Here is a 6000-nt window from a genome sequence, read left to right as displayed (position 1 = left end):
GGAACAACGTGGGTTGGAAATAAGAGACATTCCAAAGATGCAATCAACCCTAATACGTTATTATTTGATATGGGTGGCTGGACGGACAGAAGAGTCAAAAAGGCTTCCAGTTTCTTGTTCAGTCTCTGACAAGTGATAGAGCTATTCAAAGAAATTTGGAGTGAGAGGGAGGGAAGATGACAGTTTGGTGTTAGTTGATGTGTACAGAAATACAGGTGCCCAGGAGCCCACAAAATGGCCAGTGGAGAAGTGCTTTAAAAGGCAATCTTCAGGGCTCCTTGGTTTTGTCACATTCCTCATTCTGGGGCTCTGTGGATTTGTCTTGGGAATCTCGAGGCTCTCCCAAGATTCCTTTCTATGTTTATGCCATTTAGCAGGGAAGGATTGTTAATGACTAATCTGTGTCCATGAGGCACAGAGCCAAGGAAGAGATGCTGCTGCTAGCCCGGAAGACCGCCTGTGATCATGCACAGCACGCTAGAACTCTCTCCTCCTCCTCACCTCACTGTCTCCCTGACTTATCCTAATGCAAAATTGGATTCTGAGCATTTGTAGCAAAATTTCTGGGATCTGGAGAGGAAGACTGGATTCAGAATCCTCTCAGGGTCTTGAAAGTCCATCTTTGACCCAAAACAATCCAAGTAAGTACCTAATTCTTTTGGGAGTGGGGTGTCTATCTCACAGCAACAGAGGAAAAATAGTCACTTAAAAGTTTCTCTTTGACATCAGTAATTTTTGTCAATAAGTGAATTCTAAGTTAGTAGAGTTTGATATAAAGTTCCGAAAATTAAAAAAAGAAAAAATCTCAAAAGCAAAAGAAACAGAAGCAGAAGTTAATGAGTCTAACAGTTGCTTATCTATTGAAAACTTATTTAGAAATATCCTTTCATGGTCACCTGAATAGAATCACTGGAGACAGTACATTTCAGAAATGTTTCCATTCTGATTCCATAGACAATTTGACCCATATAGTGTGCTATAATTTGGTGATTTGTCAAATATTGATGTGAGTTTGGGAATATTGCTCATTTCAGATGACTAGGGAACTAGGAATAGAACATTTAACTTATGCTTAATTGAATGAAGGTTTTCCCTGGGAGAAGAGTAGGTGGAAAAAGTGTTCCTTCTTGACTTCACTTGTAAACTCTTCTATTGTCTTCCATTTTCAATATTAACATCAAATGGAAATATCAGATGGAAATATTTTTAAAACATAGAAATGTATGAGGAAGAACTTTACTATTACAATTGTCCAAGGACTATATCTACAGATAAGATACCTCTTTGCCTCTTTACTGATACAGTGAATTGGGCAACTGTGGAGCCTGACTTCTTTTAATTGGGTTTTTATTTAGAAGGGAAGGGCAGGAAGGAATGACAAGCAACTCACCTTGAATTCTTTCTCTAAGGAACTCACACCTGAGTTTTAAGCTTTAAATAAATCTGATGCTGTTCCTGGTGCTGTCTTGGAACCACATCAGGAGTATTGACAAGAGGAGTAGGGACCCTTAGAAATAATATTAGTGATAAATAAGAAGACAGGAGGAAACTTTCAGAGGTGAGGGATAGGTTTATGGCATAGATTGTGCTGCTGATTTCATGAGTGTATACCTATCAAAGTATACACTCTTTTGACTACTTTTGACTACTCATCAAAGTGTGTACATGAAATAGGTACAACTTTTATATGTCAGTCACACCTCAATAAAGTGGTTGTGAATATATATATACATTTTTTTTATGTTCCTAAAAAAAGGAAGGGAGAAGAGAGGGAAAGATGTTCAGGGAGCCACCATTTTGTTTCTAGCTAGGATTTTATAAAGTAATAGACACTTTTATCTTGTGTTACCTTCTTACCCCCAGTCCTCCAAATTATGGATCTGTGCCATTTGTACCGTGGACTTTTCTGTTTTCTGAGGATGTTGCAACAAATTCTGATGCAATTCCTGGTTAACTGATAAAGTACTGGCCAGGAACAAAGCTCTCTTGTCCTGGGACCCTTCCTCAAGATTTGCAGCAATTTTCCACCATGTACCTCTGCCCTCTCCCCACAGCTGAAGAGGCAAAGTCATGAAATCCTCGTCCTTCCTCTTGTTTCCACCTCTCCAAGATCAGGCCAATTGTAATGGAATATCCAGTGGCTATGAGGCCCTCAGTACTCTGCAAGGAAAAAAAAAAAGAAATGTGTGTATGCATGAGTGTGTGATGGAGCTAACTTTTCAATGTCTACTAACATGTCCTAGCTTTTACTTCATTTGCCTGTTTACTTCTCACAACAACCCTGTATGGGAGTTTTTCTTTATTGTTTTATTTTTATTTTTTGAGACAGAGTCTCGCTTTGTCACCAGGCTGGAGTGCAGTGGCACAATCTCGGCTTATCTGCAACCTCTGCCTCCCAGGTTCGAGTGATTCTCCTACCTCAGTCTCCCGAATAGCTAGCTGGCACTACAGGTGCATGCCACCAGGCCAGCTAATTTTTGTACTTTTAGTAGAGACAGGGTTTCACTGTGTTAACCAGGTTGGTCTCAAACGCCTGACCTCAGGTGATCTACCTGCCTCAGCTCTCAGCTTCCCAGAGTGCTAGGGTTACAGGCATGAGCCACCATGCCAGCCCAGTCAGGAGTTCTTTTTTTTTCTTTCTTTCTTTCTTTCTTTTTTTTTTTTTTTTGAGAAGGAGTCTCGCTGTCACCCAGGCTAGAGTGCAGTGGCATGATCTTGGCTCACTGAACCTCCACTTTCCAGGTTCAAGCGATTCTCCTGTCTCAGCCTCCCGAGTAGCTGGGACTACAGGCCCACATCACCATGCCTCAGCTAAATTTTTATATTTTAGTAGAGACGGGGTTTCACCATATTAGCCAGAATGGTCTCAATCTCCTGACCTCACAATCCACCTGCCTCAGCCTCCCAAAATGGTGAGATTACAGGCATGAGTCACTGCACCCAGCCAGGAGTTCTTATACTCATTTCACAGATGAGAAAACTGAGACTCAAAAAGGACAAGTAACCCATCCACAGGCAGTTGGTTAAGAGTAGCAGGACCTGAATTTGAGGGTTGGTCTTTCTGACTCCAAAGCCTCTTCCTAGTTACCTTGACATTGGCAGATGCTGGGAAAACTTGAAATGAGGAATGATGGGGGAGCGGGGAAGACCAGCTGTCAAGCATTCCAGCTTGACAGGGCTGACTTATTAAACCCAGGAACTAGTTTGATGATTGCTAAACCGTCTGCATAGGTGTTTTCAAGTGATTGCACCATCAGAAGGGATAGTGAAAAGTTTGGAGCACTACTTGTTTTAACCCAGAGAACAGTCTAGGATAGCTGGTAGAACATTTCAGTTATCAGCATTTAATTAAAGACCACAGTGCTGCTGTGATTAGGGACATCTTAGAGGAACTCAGAATGGCTGTGGCTCACAGTCTGTGGGTTATGAATACTGTGAGAATATGTATCATGATGTATAGATTTTCACAGGCTCACATTGTCATTAGGTGGGTGTATAAAAGACAGAAAAGGTTCTTTTCTTGATAGAAAAGAGATTTCCCTTTTCTTTGTTCTCAGTCTCATTTTTATCTTAATCTCTAGCAACACAGATTATAAAGGGGAATAAAAAAGTAGGAATGAGCCAGACACAGTGATGAGTGCCTGTGGTCCCAGCAGCTCGGGCGGCTGAAGTGAGAGGATTGCTTGAGCTCAGGAGTTCAAGGCTGTAGTGAGCTATGATTATGATACTATATTCTAGCCTGGGAAACATAGTGAGACACTACCTCGAAAAAAATTTTTTTAAAATAAGAAATAGGAACAATTTTCCTCCCAGGTATTTATTATTGTCACAGTAGTTTATACCAGTGACAATGTAGCTAAAAGGCATTACCATATGAGTGTCCTTAGTCACCAAGCTGTATGAGGAGGCAAAAATTATTACATAAAAATACATATCCATTCTTCTCTCTTTTCTCTCCCCTCTCTCACCCTGCTCTAGAATACCCTAACCCCTTTGCTCTTCACAGTAAATTATTTTCTCCCTCAGTTTGCCCATTTCCAATTTTGGCCATAAAGGAAGATGTGCTATTCCTGCTCTCTCTGCTTTGTAAATTTGTGTTAAAAGGACACTAATATAATGCAACTTGATTGCAAAGTAAAATTGCAAATATTGCACAGGAAAAAAAATAGGATTTATTCTTTGTTAGGTCTAAGAAATATAACAGAGTTCTGGTGATTAAAATAAATATGTAGAAATATAAAATAAATTTTTATTAATTCTCATGTTTTAAGATAAAATCCTAACAAAACTTTGAGATTTTGCTTCCCATTTTAAAGAGATTTAGATGGCCTTTTCTAGGTCTGAACATGAGATAACCTAGGTCTGAACATGAGATAACCTAGGTCTCTTCCACTTTAATTCATGTCATTAATGTAAAGAAAAGGAGAAATGGCATGGCTTTGCATTTTCAAGTCCCGTAAATATATTTAACATGGTTATCTGGAAAACATGGTAAATAATATACTTATGAATGGAGAAGACAGTCCTTCTGTAGGATGTTGCTGGTTAGAGAAAAACACCAGAAAACAAAAACACTGTTCTGGGCTGAGACTGTTCCTAACTAAGCAGAGAACTATTTGCTGTCATTTCCTAGAGAGCTATGGAAGCTGCCAGTGTAGATGCAAAGTTGATGCCAGCTGGGACTTAAGGAGCAAAAGTTGGTTGCCATCCAGAATTTGCAGGGCAGAGACAGGACAAAGAAATGTCATTCCAAAGTGATTGTGTGTAAGAGCCTTGCTCTCCTGGAATCTCGACTCTGAATCTGAGGCTGTAATTGGGCGTCAGGGGGCTAGGGTCCCTTGAGACTATATTTTAAAATGTATGCATTTTACAGAGAATTTTTAGGGCAGTGAAATCATTCTATATGATATTACCAATGGTGGGTACATGTTATTATACACTTGTCAAAACCTGTAGAATACACAACACCAAGATTGAACCCTAATGTAAACTCTAGTCTTTTGGTGATAAAGATGTGTCAGCATAGGTTCACCAATTGTTAAAAAAAAATGTGCCACTCTGGTGCTGGTTGTTGAAAGTAGAAGAGGCTGTGCATATGTGTGGGGGAAGGGGTACATGGAGACTCTGTACATTTTGTTCAATTTTATAGTGAACTTAAAACTTCTCTTAAACATTTATTTATTTAGAAAAGTCGTATTTTATGTATCTCTTTTTTAGAGAGAGGTTTATAATTTTCGTTGAAACTCAAAAATGCTGCAAAATTCTAAAATTGTTTTTAAAAACAAGGAAAATCCTTCTCTAAATATACCAGCTTATAGCATCTGAGTATATAACTGGCAAAATGAAGAACAGGAAATGATATCCTAAGAGACTGACTTATCTTAACATAGTCATTGTGTTCGAAGTTAGAACATTATAACTAAGTCTAAAATATTTTTTGACCTTCCCTAACTCCATTCTCCTCTACTTCACTCTTTCAATTCTAATTCCACTTCCTAATATTTGATCCCACAGAGCACAGTTCATTTAGCCATTCCAATGTTGATGGAGTTTTTTTTAGGTGATTTGCTCTCTTTTTGCCTTAGAGGCAATGCTGCAATGAACATCCTGGGACACAGAGGCAAAGATTTCTCCAGGGAAGATACCTAGGAATTAAAATTGCATTTTATTTTAACATACACTGCTAAAGAGCCCTCCAAAAAAACTAAAACCTATGCCTCCCACTAGTAATATGCAAGAATATATGTTTTCATACACTTTCCCCAAATTCAAATATTATCAAAGTTAAAATTTTTGATAATCTGATAGGCAGAAATGATGTTTAGTTATAGTAATTTTCATTTTTCTAATTATTGTTAGTTTCAGATGTTTTCTGTGTTTACTGGCCACTTGTTTTTCCACTTTGGTACATTTCCTTTTTGTATTCTTTGCCAGTTTCTCTCTTGGATTGTTTATCCTTTCTGTTTTTATTTATAGGAATCACTTATATATTGTTTGTGC

The 6000-nt window shown here is 38.6% G+C and overlaps 1 protein-coding gene across 4 annotated transcripts in view; it reads left to right on the top strand.

Annotated features, from left to right (window-relative positions):
* The first annotated feature begins 392 nt into the window (after positions 1 to 392).
* Positions 393 to 6000, top strand: part of NR1H4 (nuclear receptor subfamily 1 group H member 4) — an 87135-nt gene continuing 81527 nt past the window's right edge. For 2 of the 4 annotated variants that reach the window (XM_010340212.3, XM_010340213.3), the window contains exon 1: positions 393 to 641. The gene's annotated coding sequence lies outside the window, so the exon portion shown is untranslated. The remainder of the gene's footprint in view (positions 642 to 6000) is intronic. The other 2 variants (XM_003929602.4, XM_074402354.1) reach the window with 1 other exon arrangement.

Source organism: Saimiri boliviensis, chromosome 7 (genome assembly GCF_048565385.1).
Source record: "Saimiri boliviensis isolate mSaiBol1 chromosome 7, mSaiBol1.pri, whole genome shotgun sequence".
NCBI classification, from domain to species: Eukaryota; Metazoa; Chordata; class Mammalia; order Primates; family Cebidae; genus Saimiri; species Saimiri boliviensis.
The sequence above is the reverse complement of the archived record's forward strand: the minus strand, read 5'-3'. Positions and strand labels throughout refer to the sequence as shown.